The 19,908-nt window shown below is 42.5% G+C and overlaps 1 long non-coding RNA gene across 2 annotated transcripts; it reads right to left on the reverse strand.

Moving 5' to 3' along the window:
• Positions 1 to 15,181: 15,181 nt before the first annotated feature.
• On the reverse strand, positions 15,182 to 18,197 carry LOC140195854 (uncharacterized). 2 transcript variants are annotated; one of them, XR_011885555.1, is made up of 5 exons: positions 18,145 to 18,197; positions 17,471 to 17,564; positions 17,005 to 17,084; positions 16,809 to 16,879; positions 15,182 to 15,722 (listed from the first exon to the last, which is right to left on the reverse strand). It is a non-coding gene; the product is annotated as an uncharacterized lncRNA (long non-coding RNA). The 2 variants fall into 2 exon arrangements; XR_011885554.1 differs by lacking the exons at positions 17,471 to 17,564; positions 18,145 to 18,197 and having other exon boundaries at positions 17,005 to 17,356.
• Between the last annotated feature and the right edge of the window lie 1,711 nt (positions 18,198 to 19,908).

Below are 19,908 nucleotides of genomic sequence, written 5' to 3' on the forward strand. Positions count from 1 at the left end.
CATGTGTTTCTGTAATATCATTCTGGAAAAACATTGTATCATTTCTTAATGCATGTATTACTAAATGACAATAAAAGAGAACTGCGTGTCCTCATAATCTAATCTAAAAAAAACTCGACCTTGTCTGCAAGCTTCTATGAATGAGTTGCTGCCACATGATCGGCTGATTAGATATTTGCATTAATGAACAGTTGTACATGTGTACCTAATAAAATGACTACTGAGTGTTTGTCCCCTAGTTTTGGACTTCCTTTTCTTTAGGAATAGACTGTTATCATCAACCTTATTTATGCCCCTCATAATTTTAAACACTTCTGTAAGGTCCCCCTCCTCATTCGCCAAAATCCCAAGGAACAAAGACCCAGTCTAGCCAACTTCTCCCTTTAACTCATGCCCTCTAGTCCTGGCAACATCCTCATAAATCTTTTCTGCACTCTTCAAAGTTCACAGTTCAAAGAAAGTTTATCATCAAAATACATATACTCACTATATAAAACCCTGAGATTAATTTTCTGGTGGGCCTACTCAATAAATCCATAGAATAATAACCATAACAGAATCAATGAAGGAGCACAGCAACTTCGGTGGTCAACCAATATGCAAAAGACAACAAACTGTGCGAATACAAAAGAGAAAAAAAAGAAAACAAAAAAAAACAATAAATGTCGAGAACATGAGATGAAGAGTCCTTGAAAATGAGTCCTTCGTTTATGGGAACATTTCAATGGTGGGACAAGTGAAGCTAAGTGAAGTTATTCCTTTTAGTTAGAGAGCCTGATAGTTGAGGGGTAATAACTGTTTCTGAACCTGCTTCTGAACTGTTTCTGGTCCTGAGGCTCCTGTACCTTCTTCCTGATGGAAACAGGTGCAAGTGAGACGAGAACATAACCTGGGAGGTGGAGATGCTGCTTTCCTGCAACAGCATCTTGTGCAGATGTGCTTAGTGTTGGGGAGCCTTTACCCATGACGGATAGGGACATATCCACTACTTCTTGTAGGATTTTCTGTTCAAGGGCATTGGTGTTTCCATACCAGGCTGTGATGCAGCCAATCACTATGCGTTCCACTACACACCTGTAGAAGTTTGTCAAAGATTAACTGTATGTTTCACTATACCCTGTGAGGTCTCACTAATGACTTATACAACTGCAACATAGTGCCCCAGACTGTACACTCAGTGTCTTGATCGATGATGGCCAGCATATTAAATGTTCATTTTCAACACCTGTTTCGTCTTTAAGTGATGTTGTTTCTCTAATTGTTTCTGTTCCTTGCCAGTTCATTTTCTGCCTGAATGTACTAATGCCAGAATTGTTTTGAAGAATGTTCACAAAATAGCCAGAGAAATGTTGACCCAACCACAAACAGAATGTAGCTCAACAGCCAGTTTTGAATCAAAATGAATATTTGCTGAATTGAGGAACAGTCATATGGAATATTTTGGTTCACTGTTTTTAGGGTCAGATATACTTTTCCTTCAAAGCAAAATTCCATCTGTTTCCATTCCATTGGACGGCCTCCCAGAATGTTGGGAGATGGTTTCTTTTGGAAACTTTTACAAGTACTGAGTACAAAGGTGCCAGAAAAAGGCCAGGAAATCATGAGGGATCTCAACCATTCTGCTTGTTGACTGTTTATCCTACCCCTATTGGAGAGAGTCAAAGCAGAATCTATGCCAGGAACACCAGACTCAAAAATTAGTTACTTTCCCCAAGCCACCAGACTGATCAACACCTCCACTCACTAGCACACCCCACCACCATTACTTGATCATTTACTGCTAGAGTCATCGTATGTAGATACTCTTGTACCTAGCGTCACTTTATGGACATACAATTGATCTATGTATATAACCTAATCCTATGAGTGTGGGCACGTGGCCAAGTGATTAAGGCATTGGACTAGTGACCTGACGGTCTTGAGTTTGAGCCCCAGGCAAGGGAACGTGTTGTGTCCTTGAGCAAGGCAATTAATCACACATTGCTCTGTGACGACACTGGTGCCAAGCTGTATGAGTCCTAATGCCCTTCCCTTGGACAACATTGGTGTCGTGGAGAGGGGAGACTTGCAGCATGGGCAACTGCCGGTCTTCCATACAACCTTGCCCAGGCCTGAGCCCTGGAGAGTGAAAACTTTCCAGGAGCAGATCCATGGTCTCGCAAGGCTAACGGATGCCTTTAATTTAATTTAATTTAATCCTATGTATTTATGGTAGCCTTCGTTGGCCGGGATCAACCATGAATATTGCTTCCTAGCTGTCTACATGATATGCAATCCAGTATATAACAGGGCAGTACGATATGGAGAGCAAACTGTTGCCCTTGCAGCAAGCTCCCCTCCTCCACGCAGCTGATGAATCGAAAGGAACGGCAGAGACTGATACAGCTTGGTACCAGCAGCATCGCAAGAGTTGCCAGTCAGCATTAAACTCAATATAGGACTGCCTTAGAGAGTCCAGCCTCGGATTTTTCCTTGGCTGTTTACTCCTGAAGCCTTCCACATGAGTGAGTATAGCCACAAAGCTGTGGAGGTTTGAGATCGGAGTTTTCCTTCTCCTAGATGAGCTGCCAACCATGGCTGACAAGGCCCATCTGCCCGAACTGACTGGATTTAAGGTGCCAGTAACCCACCTTTGCCCCTTCTCCTACCAGTAGAAACAGTTCTGCTGGGCTTAATAACTAAGCCACACGTGAAGGCCAAGAGCTGGGCATTGTTGTCAGGAGCTATTTGAGATGCTCACCATTGGGACAATTAGATAGGTAGTGGGAGCTTATCCCCACTACCTCCCCAGACGATAACAATATTGAGGAACCTTTTTATAACTTGTATTTTTATATTTATTGTGTTTTTTTAAATTGTATTTTTTATTTTGTTCTTTATGCCTATTGTGTTTTTTTTTATGCTCCATCAGATCCAGAGTAACAATCATTTTGTTCTCCTTTAGACTCGTCTACTGAAGGATGACATTAATCTTGAAGTAATGACATTTTTCTAGATATAACATAAATTTTGTTGTTCATCTTTTGTGCTGATGCATATTAGCTCATAACTAACTTCAAATGGTACCATCAGAATTGTTTATTAAACAGAGCAGAGGATAGTGCTGGGATAATTGATTTCTGAGACCGGGCACCTTTTTGTGCTTTTTGATATTTGCAATCTAATTCACTCTTCAGCTTGCTTTAGTACCTCTCAAGTGAAATGGCCATCTGGAATAGATTAAGGCCCCACAGTAAATGTTTCCATTTTTCAATCACCATGACAACAAGGCATTTTTTTTTGGAGGATTACGGAAGAGCTCAGGGCACCGTGTGAAAAGAGTTTGGTGTTTCTCTGTGCAGACTTTTCTGTGATGCGGCTATCAATCTGTTTCACGACAATGCAGAAGGTTTGAGCCAGCCTAGGCTTTTCTCTTTGGAGCAACAGAGGATGAGACAGAACTTGATGGGAGTGTGAAAGATGATAAGAGAGAAAGATATTTGCAAATGTCTACAGATGTACCGTGGAGAGGGTTCTTACTGGCTACATCACCATCACAATAAATACAAAAAAACACAATAAAATCAATGAAAGACCATAACCAACAGGACAGACAAGCCACCAATGTGCGAAAGTCAACATACTGTGCAAATAAAAAGAAAGAGAAAAAAGAAATAATAATAGGAAGGAGGCAGGAGAATGGGATTAAATAAATAATCAGCCATGGACTGGGTAGTGGAGCAGACTAAATGGTCCAAATGGCCTAATTTGACTGCTACATATTTATGGGGCACAGACGCATATGTAAGGCAACTCACTTTGGATTGAGATGAGGAGAAATTTCTCCATCCATGAGGAAGTTAACATGTGGAATTCTCTACCACAGAAGAGAGTTGAGGCTATGTCAGTGAATGTAGCCAAGAAGGTTGAAAGATTGCTCGACATACAAGGCAACATAGGGTATCGGGAGCATGCAGGAAAATAGCATTGAAGTTAAAAAATCAGCCTTTGATCAGCGCTGAGACGTGATGACATGTTGCAAGTTGCTCCTTGTAGATGCATTCATTACTTCTGTTATAATCATTCTTCACTTTTAAATTAACGCAATGTAATTTCTCTGTAGCTGATACACTTTATTCTTCATTCTGTTATGGTTTTACCTTCAACTACCTCAAAGTAGTGTGTAATGAATTGATTAGAATGCAAGACATGCTTTTCACTGTACCTCAGTGCACATGACAATAATAAACCAATTCCAATTCCAGCTCCAATTGCCTTTCATCAGCTCGTATATTCCTTTTATCTCTGCTTTAGTGTTTCAATCATACTCACAGTTTGAAAGCCTCTGTGTCTGAGAGTAGGGCCTCACCGGCTGCCAAAGCCATTTTACGGGACAGACCAAACACAATTCTGGGCCACGTTGAAGAATCGTGGTCTCTTAGAAAGGCATTGACAGCTGGCAAGGTGTCACTCTGTGGTCAAAGGAATATCTGCCCATATTCCTAATCTCTTATGCCCTCGCCAAATCAACATTCCAATTTTAATTAATGTTTATTTGTGTCCTCCACACAATCTGAAGGGAATTTTTGAGGGAAGATTTCAGCTTCTCACCGTCCACAGTGCCTGACATTGTCACTTGTTTCAAGTTGACCACCAGAAACCTCAACCAGGTGCGCTCATGGAGTACATGTCAGGGAGTCATAGGACATCGCAGTACAGAAGTGGGCCCTTTGGGCCATCTAGTATGTGCCAACCTGCTGTTCTGCCTATCCCTATTGACCCGCAACGGGAGCATAACCCTTCCATACCTAATTAAATTTCTCTTAAATATCACAATTAAACCCACATCCACCACTTTCACTGCAACATATGTCACCCTCGCACCACCCTCTGAATGAAGAAGTTGTCCCTCAGGGCTCCCTTAAATATTTCGCCTTTCACCCTTAACCTAAGACCTTTATTTCTTGTTTTCACCTAACCTCAGTGGAAAAAGCAACATACACAAAATGCTGGTGGAACACAGCAGGCCAGGCAGCATCTATAGGAAGAAGCACAGTCGACGTTTCAGGCCGAGACCCTTTGTCCTGATGAAGGGTGTCGGCCCGAAATGTCAACTGTACTTCTTCCTATAGATGCTGCGTTCCATCACCATTATGTGTGTGTTGCTTGAATTTCCAGCATCTTCAGATTTCCTCGTGTTTGCTCAGTGGAAAAAGTCTGCTTTGATTTAGCCCATTTATACCCTTCACAATTTTGTATAGTTCCTCTTAATCTTGTATGCTCCAAGAAATAAGGTTTTCAAGATTCAAGACTTAAATTTATGCACCACATGTGTATCAAAGCATACAGTGAAATCTGTTGTTTGCATTAAAAACCAACAGCCCAGAGGAAGGATGCAAGTGTTGCCACATATTGTGGTATGAACAGAGCATGCCCACAATGTTTGACGGAACTTTGTGGGGCAAGGATAGGGTAAATGCAAGCAGGCTTTTTCCACTGAGGTTGTGGTGAACCTAGAACTAGTCATGGATTAATGGTAAAAGTTGAAATATTTAAGAGGAACATGGAGGGGGATCTTCATCACTCAGAGGGTGGTGGGATTGTGGAATGAGCTGCCAGTAGAAGTGATGGATGCAGGTTTCATTTCAATATTTAATTTGGATAGGAATATGGATGGGAGAGGTATGGAGAGCTATGGTCCAGCTGCAGGTTGGTGGGACTAGGCAGGATAACAGTTCAGTACAGACTAGATGGACCAAAGGGCCTGTTTCTCTGCTGCAGTGTTCTACAACTCTAAGACTATGATTCTTAACACAGAACACAGCAAGCAAAGTCCTAAGCTATTCAACCTTTCCCTATAACTCAAGTCCTCAAGTTCCAGAATGCTTTCTCCTTGTCCCTCCAAGGCCAAGAGTTGCCTGGCTATACCTGTACTTCTTTGTCATGTGTTCCAACATAGTGATCTAGCACAGATACACGGGGTAAATCCTTTGACCTCGTTGCACAGCCCAGAGACAGCACAAGCCCTTGGCTGCAGATCTGCTCAGAGATTGCTATCAATTCAACAATGTTAAAAACAAAATTAATCAGAAATTTTGAAGGTGACCACAAAGGCAGGATGCGGTTAGGAGAACGTAACTGGAAGTGAATGCCATAATTGCTTACACACCACCACATCAGCACAAAAATAATTTGCATGTACCAAGGCTGTGAATTTATGGTTGTACAATATAAAGCACTGGTTAACAGGTGGTCAACAGTATGGATGGTTTCCCACATCTCTTCCTCCCCCTGACCTCTTCTGCGATTCTCCACTCTGGCTTTCCTTGTACCTCTTCTCTTCTCCTTACCTGCCTAACACCTTCCTTTCTTATCCCTCCTCCTTTCCTTTCTCCCATTGTGCATTTCCTTCTCCTTTCGGATTCTTTCTTCTTCAGCTCTTTACCTTTACCACCTCCCAGCTTCTTACTTCACCCCCTGCCCCCCCCCACCACTTGACTCATCTATCACCTTTTAGCTTGTATTCCTTCTCCTCCCCACCCCTACCTTTTTATTCTGGCTTCTTCTCCCTTCCTTTCCAGTCTCGAGGAAGGGCTTTGGTCTGAAACATCAGTTGTTTATTCCTTCCCATGGATGTTGCATGACCTTTCAAAGCTCAAAGTAATTTATTATCAAAGTACATATATGTCACCATATACAACCCTGAGATTCATTTTCCTGCAGGTATACTGAATAAATCCATGGGATGATAACCATACTAGAGTCAGTGGAAGATCACACCAACCTGGACATTCAACCAATGTGTAAAAAACAATAAACTGCACAAATACTAAAAGAAATAAATAATAATAATTACAATAAAAAAGCAATAAATATCAAGAAAATGAGATTAATGATTATAGAAAATAATGATTATAGACTTCAGGAGAAGGAAATCAGAAGTCCACGAGCCAGTTCTCATTGGAGAGGGTCAGCAATTTCAAATTCTTCAGAGTTGTTATTTCAGAGGATCTGTTCTGGGCCCAGTACATAAGTACAACTACGAAGAAAGATTAGATTTATTAGATTAGATTATTTAAGGAATCTAATTAGAACATTTAAGGATCCTTTAGCACTTTTACTGTGATTTCATTGTCCTGGGCTAAAGCAGTAGCCAAATATCTTGAGGCATGCTAAAGTCTAAAATTTTCTATTAAAAGTTCCTGAAAGTGAGTCCATATATCTCAATGATGGCCAAGTGAACTTGAGTGAAGCTTTCCATTCGGGTTCAAGAGCCTGAAGGATGAGGAGTAAGAACTGTTTCTGAACCTGGTGGTGTGAGTCCTGAAGCTTCTGTACCTTTCCCTAATGACAGCAGTGAAAAGAGAATAAATCCTGATGAATAAACCCTGACGATGGATGTTGCCTTCCTGTGACAGTGTTTTGAGTAGATGTGCTCAAAGGTGGGGAGGGCTTTGCCTGTGTTGGACTGGGCCGTATTCACTACTATTTGTAGTGATGGACTGGGCTGTATTCACTACTACTTGTAGTGATGGACTGGGCCGTATTCACTACTACTTGTAGTGATAGGCTGGGCTGTATTCACTACTATTTGTAGTGTTGGACTGGGCCGTATTCACTACTATTTGTAGTGTTGGACTGGGCCGTATTCACTACTACTTATAGTGATAGGCTGGGCTGTATTCACTACTATTTGTAGTGATGGACTGGGCCGTATTCACTACTATTGGTAGTGTTGGACTGGGCCGTGTTCACTACTACTTGTAGTGATAGGCTGGGCTGTATTCACTACTATTTGTAGTGATGGACTGGGCCGTATTCACTACTACTTGTAGTGATAGGCTGGGCTGTATTCACTACTATTTGTAGTGATGGACTGGTCCGTATTCACTACTATTTGTAGGATTTTCCATTCAGAGCCATTGGTGTTTCCATACCAGGCAGTGATAGTTTTGGATGTCATGCTGAATTTTTGCAAACTCCTCAGGAAATAGAGGTGCTACTGTGTTGTCTTCATAGTTGTACTTATGTACTGGGCCCAGAACAGATCCTCTGAAATAACAACTCTGAAGAATTCAAAGTTGCTGACGCTCTCCAATGAGAACTGGCTCATGGACTTCTGATTTCCTTCTCCTGAAGTCTATAATCAGCTCCTTGCTCTTTTAGAGTTCCTCCAGCATTTTGTGCATGTTTTAGATTAGATTATGAGAACACTCAGTCCTCTTTTATTGTCATTTAGAAATGCGTACACGCATTAAGAAATGATACGAACCTCAATCCACACTGCATAACAAGGGTATAAAATTGCTTCAATGTTGAACTCTACAAGTATTGGAAAATTATTTTTCTTAAGTTACTGTTTACTATACCCAACACTATAGGTTTCAATAGGTACATTTAATGTCAGAAAATTGTATACAATATGCATGCTGAAATTCAGATTCCTGGTCCCTGTTACTTTTGTACAAAATACTTCTGTATTTTTGTTACATTTGATTCAACCTTGGCCAAGCAGCTTCTCAGAACAAGGAGCTGGAATCCATGGGAGGGTTGGTCAAGCTGTTCAGTCAGCGAAACAGGATATGGACATTCACTCCGTGGCCACTTTATTAGGTGCAGGAATTGTACATAATAAGGTGTCCACAGGAACGGAACCCGGCAGTCTTTTCTGCTGCTATAGCCTATTCACTGAAAGGTTTGATGTGTTATACCTTCAGAGATGTTCTTCTGCACATCACTATTGTAACGTGTGTTTATTTGAGATACTGTCACCTTCCTGTCAGCTTGAACCAGTCTGGCCATTCTCCTCTGACATCTCTCATTAACAAGGTGTTTTCACCCACAGAACTGCGGCTCACTGGCTGTTTTTTTCAGTTTGTTTTTACACCATTCTGTGTAAACTCTAGAGACTGTTGTGCATGAAGTTACCAGGAGATCAGCAGTTTCTGAGATACTCAAACCAACCCGTCTGACATCAAAAGTCATTCTACGGTCAAAGTCACTGAGATTCCCCATTCTGGTATTTGATCTGAACAAAAACTGAACCTCTTGACCATGTATGCTTTTAAGCATTAAGTTGCTGCCAAATGATTGGCTGAACGGATATTTGCATATAGGGGCAGGTGCACAGGTGTACAGGTGTACCTAATAAACTGGTAACCCCATACCCCGGGTTGACCCCTGCCTCCTTTGCCGATCTCATAATTGTCACTGACACTAGTGGTGAGATGTTTTTGTTTTGTGGCAGCAGTACGATGCAAGCTTGATAGGTTCTTGATTAGTCAGGGAGTCAAAGGTGGCGGTGAGATGGCTGGAGAATGGGGTTGAGGTAAATCAGCCATAATGAAATGACAGAGCAGGCTCAATGGGTCGAATGGCCTAATTCTTCTCCTATATCTTATATCTAAGTTATAATAACAAAATAAATAAATAATGCAAAAGAGGAAAGTGAGGTTGATGGACTGTTCAGAAATCTGATGGCAGAGGGAAAGAAGTTGTTCCTAATCTTCTAAAATCCTGATGGAGAATGTCTGAACACAGTTAGCAAGGGTCTGTGAGGCTTTTATCTGAGTTATCTGGTGAACCAAAGACCTGAAAGATAAGATAAAACAAATCAGGTTCTGGAACTAAAATTCGAACGTACAGATGTGTCCACCTCCTCTCACATTCAGCTATCATAATCGCTAGAATGAGAGTCTAAGTGCCGCCGTGAGATATTGAAGATGTCCTCGATCACTCTCGGCAGTTGGCTAGCACAGATTGTTAGAGATGCCCTGCCAGGGGCACCATAGGGACCTGATGCCTTGCAAGGGTTCACCCTCTTGAAAGATGTTCTGACATCGGCTCTGCAGTTAATATCACAGGGCCGCCAGATGCTATGGGAATTCACACAGGTGTAGCTTTATTCTCCCTTTCTAAGTGCACAGAAAAAGCATTGAGCTCATCAGGGAGAGAAAGGTCCGGCCAGTGATGCTGTTGGGTTTCACCTTATAGGAACTAATGGCAAAAACATCCTGCCTCAGTTGCCGCGCATTCAATTATGTCTCTATATGAATTGCCATGTCATCAAATCGCTATTGTACCCCATCGTTCTCATAGTCAGCAGACAACAAAAAACATTGGCCTGACAAATAAAGGTGATTGATCAAGCCCCATCAGGCCACAGCTGGAGACAAAACACCCATGGTTACTTCTGTACTGCATGCTTTGATAATATATAGTTTGTTTTCTACATTCACCATGTTTATGACAATGTATTAGAACATAAGACAGGACAACACATGAACAGGCCCTACAGCTCACAATGTTGTGCCTAACCCACTAAATGGCCAACTAAACTAATCTCTTCTGCCAACACAATGTCCATTCCCCTCCAATCTTATGTCAATTGGAATGCACAGACACATAAAAAGCTGCTGAGAATAGTGGACCCTTCTCAATATATCACGAGCACCTTCCTCCCCACCATCAGTTGTATCTACAGGAGGCACTCCTCACGAAGGCAGCTTTCATCATCAAAGACCTCCATCATTCAGACAATGCAGCTACCATCAGGCAGGAGGTACAGAAGCCTGATATCCCACACCATCAGCTGCCTACCTTCAACCATGGAAAAGAGTAAACAGTCAAAGTTTTCGGCCGCGATTGTTCATCAGGGCTACAGGGTCCTTCACTGCTGCGTGTGTGCACCTCATCTCTGATGGAAGTAGTGAGAGGAGGGCATGCACTAGGTGGTGAGAGTCCTTAATGATGGATGCCACCTTCTAGAGGCAACACCTTTTAAAGGTGCTCCTTAATTGTGCCCATACTGGAGCCACCTGAGTCCACAGCCATCTGCAGCTTCTTCCAATCCTGCACATTGCAAACTCCATTCCAGGTGACGATACAATTAGATTAGATTAGATTAGATTCAACTTCATTGTCATTGTGCCGAGTACAGATACAAAGCCAATGAAATGCAGTTAGCATCTGACCAGAAATGCAAAGAATAGTGTTATTTAAAAAATAACTGTGAATAAAACAAGTGCTACAGCACACAAATATAAAAGTACTGAGACAGTACAATATGGATGCAATATTGCTTAGCGCTGTGATGAGAGGTTCAGCAGCGTCACAGCCTCAGGGAAGAAGCTCTTCCTGTGCCTGCTGGAAACCAGTATATGCTTTAGATAAATAGATAGATAGACACCTTATTGATCCCAATGGAAGTTATAGTGTCACAGTAGAAATACAAGTTTACAGATATAAAAATATACAAATATTAGAAGAGAAGTAAGAAAGAATAAAAAATAAGTTACCTCAAACAGACTAACAGAACGGGGTTAACACTTCCCTGGCTATGGGTTGATTCATTATAGAGCCTAAAGTCCCAGGAGCAGTGCAATTGTCTTAGTCTGTTGCGAAAAGTGCAACTCTGTTCAGCCAAGGTGGCATGCATATGGCGAGAAACATCATCCAGAATTGCAGGATTTCTGCAGATTTCTCTGTTCTACCATAGTCTTCAGTATGTCCAGTTTGACTCCTACAACACTGCCAGCCTTCCTAATCAGTTTCATCATCATTATTATCATCATCAGGTGCCATGCCCAGTTTGAGCTTTGACTGCCATGGCCCACATACTCCTGTTTCGGGTCAAGTGGATCAATTCATTGGTATTCATTTCCAGTTCTCTGACTGCTGTCTCCATCATCATTTGCCTTTGCCTTCCTCTTGCTTTCTTCCCTTCAATCTTTCCCATAATTACTGTGCATTCTAACTACTCTTTCCTAATCACATGTCCAATGAACTTACGTTGCCTTTTCATGATTTCATACATTATTTCTCTTTTAGTGTTTGCTCTGTTCATGACATCCTCGTTAGACATTCGTTTCGTCCATGATATTCTTTGCATCCTCCTCAAAAACCACATCTCTGCTGTACAATTCGTTTCCTCATGTTACTAGATATTGTCCAACATTCTGAGCCATATAATATAACTGGATAAATGTAACATTTCAGTACTCTGAAGCAGGTTGTCATGCCTAGTTTAGTATTGGTCAGTAAACTCTTCACTCTCGTAAAGGTGTCTTTTGCTATGCCTATTCTTCTTTTGATGTCCATGTTGCACCTGCCATCTGATGTCATCCAGCTTCCTAAGTAGCAAAAGTTCTGTTCTTGTTTTATGCCTTCTCTGTTTATTCTCTGCCTGCAGATAGAATTCTTCTTCTTTTCGGATATCACCATACATTCTGTCTTTTTGCGATTGATAGATAGACCCATTTTTGCACTTTCTTCTACAACTATATCAATTAAGTTTTGTGGTTTACTGAGCCTTTTGAAATCACCCATATTGATATCATTGCCCCAGCACACCACCATATAGAAGATTGTACTGGTGACAACAGACTAGTAGAACATGTGAAGGAGAGGCCTGCATACTCCAAAAGGCCTCATTCTCCTCAGGAAGTAAAGACGACTCTGGCCCTTCTTATACACAGCTTCTGTGTTGGTCCTCCACTCAAGTCAGTCATCCAGGTATTTGTAGGTCCTCACCACATCCTCACCATCAATAGTAACAGGAGCAGTGCCAGTGATTAAAGTCCGTCACCATCTCCTTTGTCTTACTGATGCTGAGCTGCAGGTGATTCAGCTTGCACCATTTGACAAAGTGATACAGAGTCTCCACAAGGGACCTTTATTTATCCTCCCATCTTCCCTTTGTACACTCGATGTCAGAGAATTTTTGCAGTGTTGTATCTAAAGTCTGGCGTATACAGGGTAAACATGAAGGGAGCCAATACAATCCCCTGTGGAGCCCCAGTGCTGTTTATAGCCATGTCTGACACACAGCTCTGAAGCCACACAAACTGTGGTCTACGAGTCAGGTCTTTGGTAACATAGAAAATGTTTTCAAACTCCCACTGAAGTATGGTCACTGGCATGCCCTCTTCATGATTGCATCAATATGTTGATCCCAGGGTGGGTCCTCAGAGTTATTGATGCCGAGGAAAATGAAGCTGCTCACATATTCCACTGCTGACTCTTCAGTAAGGATTGTTCTATCTTCCTGAAGTACAGAATCAGTTCCTTTCTGATGTTGAGTGTGAGGTAGTTTTTGTGACACCACTTAACCAGCTGATCTGCTTCAGTCCTCTACACCTCCTCATTGTTACATGAGACTCTGTCAACAACAGTGCTGTCCCGTACCAATAAAGTGGCCACTGAGTGTACTGTATGTTAGTAGTTTTCTGCTGCTGTAGGCCACCCACGTCAGGTTTCAATATGTTGTGCATTCAGAGATGTTCTCCTGCACACCACTGTTGTAATGTGTGGTTATTTGAGTTCCTGTCACTTTCCTGTCAGCTTGATCCAGCCTGACCATTCTCCTCTAATCTCTCTTATTAATAAGGCATTTTACCCCAGTGAACTGCTGCTAATGGAGTTTTTTTTTTCTTTTTTTTTGTAACATTCACTGTGAAACTCTAGAGACTGCCGTGTATAAAGATCAGCAGTTTCTGAGTTACTCAAACCACCCTGTCGGGCACCATTAATCATCCCACTCAGTCACTTAGATCACACTTCTTTCTCATTCTGACGGTTGGTCTAAACAACAAGTGAACCTCTTGATCACGTCTGCATGCTTTTCTGCTTTGAGTTGCTGCCATATGATTGGCTGATTTGACATTTGCATCAATGATCATGTTTACAGGTGTAACGACTGAAGTGGCCACAGTGTGTAGACTGAAAGTAGCCAGTACTACAGTATCTCATGATACGGGTTGTATTCAAAGCTTTCCTCAAACTCTTTATCCTCTGAGATGTCTAGCAGTAGCCCTTCCTCCTTACCATCCAAATGATCAAGCTGTGAGAAGCTTCTTGTAGGTCACAATAGGGGATAATACCTAACCCTCATCAGCAAGCCAGAGCAATGATTAGTCTCCCTGGTGGTCAGCTGGTAAGTACTCCGACAATGGCCAGTGATTCCAGCAGGGACCACTGTCAGGGCTAACCATTGGTAAGGGCTCCAACCAGGTGAGCATTAATGGTACCAGCATCACCAATCTTCGTGAAGAGCAGAGAACCTTGAACCCCTGGAGCCCAGTGAAGGTGCCTATGACCAACCACAAGTGTAACAGACTTGGGATCAGGACAGATAGTGGAAGCCCAAGTTAAGCATTGCATTATTAAGTGTGTGTGTGTGTGTGTGTGTGTGTGTGTGTGTGTGTGTGTGTGTGTGTGTGTGTGTGTGTGTGTGTGTGCAGTATCCATGTGAGTCTGTGCCTGTGTCCGTGCATGTGTGTGTTTTTCTGTGTCTATGTGTGTCCATGTGAGTTTGTGCCTGTGTCCGCGCGCGCGCACGTGTGTGTGTGTGTGTGTGTGTTTCTGTGTCTATGTGTGTCCATGTGTGTAGCGTGTGTGACTGGGATCTGACTTGTGTCCTCTCCTTTGCCCAGATGATATAAAGCACCTGGGACAAAGACCACGGATATTGGCTGAAGTACTTGAAAGAGCTGGAGCAACACCACTGGTATTAAACTGCTACAAACTGGAGCCAAGGGCCACGTGGTGTTACAAGATGCCCCCAACCAGGACGGCTTTAAGGGTCCAGGACAGTCCCGCTAATTGGTAACCACGTTTCTAGTGCCAAGAATTGAGTATCTAAGGAACACCTGAACTGTGGTTTGATGCTCAATCATAAGCCTACTCGTGATATCTTCTAGTGTCTGTTCTGAACTCAGATCCATTGTAATACTGTGTCTCCAACCTTGCTTCAGATATCCTCGTCAAGAATTCTCGACACATGTGGGGCAAATTGAGAGAGGTTAACAAGAAGTTTCCTTGCTGCAATTTTGATAGATTAGTGAATAGCCTTGAAGCCCTTGTTGGCTGGACACTCCTACAAGTAGAGCTTCACCTACTGTATACCAGAATCAAAAAGAGGCAAGGCCATTAAACTATATGAATGTTAGTAACCAAAACTGCTGAATAGTCATCTGAACTGTGATCATCTGCACCATTATTCTCCAGTCTGCATGGTCCAATCCACTATCTGTCCAGCTCCTCCTTCTCAGTATTAAGCCCAGCCCATTCAGCATCCAGCCTACAGAGTTCTGTTGCAACTCTGCAGTCTGGCTCTGCACAATTTTGGTTCCCTTACAAAAGGAATTGATTTAGATTATGAAGACACGCAGTCCTCTTTTATTGTCATTTAGTAATGCACGCATTAAGAAATGATACAATATTTCCTCCGGTGTGATATCACAAAACACAGGACAGACCAAGACTGAAAAAACTGACAAAACCACATAATTATAACATATAGTTACAACAGTGCAACAATACCATAACTTGATGAAGAAGTCCATGAGCACAGTAAAAGTTCAAAGTCTCTCAAATGTCCCACATCTCACGCAGACGGGAGAAGGAAGAAAAACTGTCCCTGCCATGCCCGACCACAATCCGACTCTGAGTCATCCGAAAACTTCGAGCCTCTGAATCAGCTCTCCGACACCGAGTACTGAGCGCCATCTCTGCCCGAACGATTCGACCTCAATCTCGGTCGCCAACAGCAGACAAAGCCGGGGATTTTGAGGCCTACCCTCCGGAAGATTCCCGACCACGCGGTAACGACAGCCACGAACGAGCGTTTCAGGAATTTCTCCAGATGTTCCTCTGTGCTTTCACGTCCATCTCCATCAAATCAGAAATCAGATTTGGTAACAAAGAAGAGTCATCAGGCTAACTCCTAGGAGGAGTAGGATATCCTACCAAAGAGATTAGATGGTATGGTTATCTATTCATTGAGCTTAGATGAATGAAGGATATCCTTATTCTAACCTAAGGGACATTGACAGAGGAGACATTGCAATATTTTCACTAGTGGAAGAATCATGACTAGGGATAATCATTTTGAAATAAGAGAATGGTCAAAAACTGAGATGCATGAAAATTTCTTCCCTCAGGTGATGGTGAATCTCAGGAACGTGCTGCCTTAGAGGGTGCTGAGGCCAGATCATCAGATGTGTTTAAAATGCAGAAGGCTACTTTTGAAAGATCGAGGATGTAAGTGTTATGGGGAACTACCACAAAAGATGAGCTGAGGCTAGTGTAGATCAGCCATGGTTGTGTTGAATGGTGGACAGGCTTGAGGGGCTGAGAGGTCCACTGATGCTTCATTTTTCGTGTGCTGCTCGGAAGCATGGCGTCTGTTTGTTGCCACATGCAGCTGTGGAGGCCAGGTCATTGGGTGAATTTAAGGCAGAGATTGATAGGTTCTTGATTGGACATGGCACCAAGGGTTACGGGGAACTGGGGTTGAGGAGGAGCAAAAAACAGCCATGACTGAATGGCAGAGCAGGTTCGATGGGCCAGATGGCCTAATTCTGCTCCTATGTCTTCTTGTCTTATGGTCTATGATTTGGGAAGTTTCAAATCCTGCCATTCTGCTGAAGGATATATTCCCTTGGAACTATTCACCACTCTAACCCTGAGCTACACATCTATAGAGCACAGAACCTTACAGTGCAGTAGCAGCCCCTCAGCCCACAATATTGTACCAACTGTTTAACCTACACCAAGATCAAACCAACACTTCCCTCCCACATAACTCTCCAGCTTTCTTTCACCCATGTGCTGATCGAAGAGTCTCTTAAATGTTCCTTCTGTATCAGCATCTGCACCCACTCTGGCAAAATATTTACCACTCTCCGTGTTAAACAAGAACTTACTTCTGACATTTCCTATGTACTCTCCTCCAATCGTCTTAAAATTACGACTTTATGTATTAGTCATTTCTGCCTTGGGAAAAAGTGCATTTCCTGCACTCACCACTCTTGGTGTAAAATTCTTACCTCTGACATCCTCCAGAGACTTTCATCCAGTCATATTAAAATAATGCCCACCTGTATTAGCCAGTACCAGCCTGGGAATAAAGAAATAAAGACACTGTCTGTACGTTCATCATCTCATCATCTTATACATCCTTATTAAATCTTCCCTCATCCTACTTCGACCAGAGAAAAAAAGCCCCAGTTTGTTCAAACTTACCTCATCAGAAATACTCTTTAAACCAGGCCACATCCTGGTAAATCTTCTCTACCTAATCTCCAAAGCTTCCAAAATCTTTCCTATAATAAGACAACCAAAATTAAACAGAGTGCTTCAAGTATTGTTGAACTAGAGTTTTAAGGAGCTGCAACATTAGCTCGAAATCCCTATTTGCAGATTTTTGTGCTTAAGGCTGCTAAGCCTTTCTGTCCATCTACATTGTAAGATAGTGGGCAAAGAATTAATATATTCCTTGAAATAGGCAGCACTGATGGATAAGCTGTTGAGAAAAGCATAAAGGATATGAGGCTTCATAACCAGAGGCATCGAATATAACATCTGTGAGGCTATGATGCAATATAATAAAACAGTGATTAAGCCTTAGCTGCAACACTATCTACAGCTCTGATTACCACACGAAAGGAAGGCGATGATTGTGCAAAAGAAGAGCTCAAAGAAGTCTTACCAGGATGTTGTTCAGGGTGGAACATGTCATTTATGAGCGCAGACTGTGTAGGAGAGGTTCGCATGTCCTGAAAGGGTGGAGGCTGATGGGAGACCTGACAGAGGTGTACAAATTTATATATTTAGAGATACAACACGGAAGCAGGTCCTTCCAGCCCAATGAGCCCGTGCTGACCGATTACACCCATGTGACCAATTAAACTACTGACTCATGCGTCTCTGGGATATGAGAGGAAACCTGAACACTTGGAGGAAGCCCACACGGCCACAGGGAAAATGTATGAACTCCTTACAGACAGTGGCAGGAATTGAACCCAGGTCTCTGGTGCTGTAATAGTGTTACACTAACCACTACGCTACTGTGCACCCCGTCCCCATGAGGGTCACAGAGAGAGGAGGCAGTAAAAGACTTTTCTTTCCCCCAAGCGCAGGTGATTATAATTACAGAACATGAGTTTAAGGCAAGGATTAAAAAGTTTAAAGGGGATCTGAGGACAATTATTTTCTACTTGGAAGATTTGTTGGAATCTGGAACTCACTGCCAGGGAGGGTGGTGGAAGTGAGAAACTTCAACAGTACTTCAAATAAGTATGTAATGATACTTGTTCACGTACTTACCAAAGCATTGAAGGCGATAGAACGGGTGCTGTAAAAGGAGTTAGCATTGATATATACCTGATTGTCACAAGGCTACTGTAGGCAGTACTGCCTCTTCCTGTGCCGTGTCAATGTATGACGGTATGACTCTACACGTATCCTGCAAAAGCAAATCTGAAATTTGATGATGAAGCCACAATTGTGTATCGTGCACAGATTTGATATTCTGTTACAGGAAAGATGTCATTAAGATGAATAGATCATCATTATTCAGTGCCTTGTCCTATGACATGGGTGACAATGGTCTTGACCATGATTGTTCTTGCCAAATTTTTTTACAGATGTGGTTTGTTATTGCTTTCTTCTGGGCAGTGTCCTTACGGGTGACCCCAGTCAATATCAATACTCTTCAGAGATTGCCTGCCTGACGTCAGTGGTTGCATAACCAGCCACCTGCGATATGCACCAGCTCCTCAGATGACCAACCACCACATGCTCCCATGGCTTCACATGACCCTGATTGGAGATTGGAGGCCAAGCAGGTGCTACACCTTGCCCAAGGGTGACCTGAAGGCTAGCGGAGGGAAGGAGTTCCTCACACCTCCATTGGTAGAGAAGTATCTCCACCCTGCCACTCTAAAGATTAAGAGAGAGGATTGGAAAAATTTGCAGAGGGTTGCAAACTCAGCTAGCTCCTTCATGGGCACTAGCTTCCCAAGCATTGAGGACATTTTCAAAAGCTAAGGCCTCAAAAAGGTGGCATCCATCATTAAGGACCCCCATCACCTCGGATATGATCTCTTCTTACTACTAACATCAAGGAGGAGGTATAGGAGCCTGAACACACACACTCAATGTTTCAGGAACAACTTCTTCCCATCCACCATAGATTTCTGAATGGATAATGAAGCCATACACGCCACCTTACTATTTTTGCTTTCTTTTACCTCTACTTACTTAATTTAATTTTAATATATATTTCTTATTGTAATTTATAGTATTTTTATGTATTGCACTAACTGTGAATGATAGCCCCAAGGAGATCAACGGTTTCTGAGATACTCAAACCACCCTGTCTGGCACCAACATTCCACAGTCTAAGTCATTTAGATCATATTTATTTTCCAATCTGATGTTTGGGCTGAACAACAACTGAACCTCTTGACCACGTCTACATTGAGCTGCTGCCACAAGACTGGCCAATTGGATATTTGCATTAACGAACAAATTAACATAGGTAAGAGTGCACTTAATAAAGTAGCCACTGAGTGTATATGGAACAAAAGAATACATACAAAATGCTGAAGGAACTCAGGAATATTGTCTCAGTCCCAAACATTGACTTGTATTCTTCTCCATAGATGCTGTCTGACCTGCTGAGTTCCTTCTGCATTTTGTATGTGTTACACTGGATTTCCAGTATCTGCAGAATTTGTTGTGTATATAGAACAAGCTGTCACAGGAAGTAATTAAGGTGAGTACAATAACCTTGGGTCATGAGGTGTAGATACATCCCTACCAAAGGAGGTGTAAGGAGCTCATTCCCTCTGCTGGCCTGTAGGTCACTCTCGGGCAAGGTGTGGCACCTGCTTGGGTTCCCCTAATCAAGGAGTCCTGGGAGCGGGTAGTGAGTGGCATTATGAGCAGCTGATGAGTACCACAAGTCCTGGATATGCGACCACTGATGCCAGGCAGACAATCTGAGGAGTACTGATAATGGCTGGTATCACCCGTCTTGTAAAAACACTACCCCAAAGAAGGCAATGAAAAATTTGCCAAGAACTATCATGGTCATGGACAAACTATGATCGCTCAATTCATACAAGACAGAACATAATGATA

Source organism: Mobula birostris, chromosome 4 (assembly GCF_030028105.1).
Source record: "Mobula birostris isolate sMobBir1 chromosome 4, sMobBir1.hap1, whole genome shotgun sequence".
NCBI lineage: Eukaryota > Metazoa > Chordata > Chondrichthyes > Myliobatiformes > Myliobatidae > Mobula > Mobula birostris.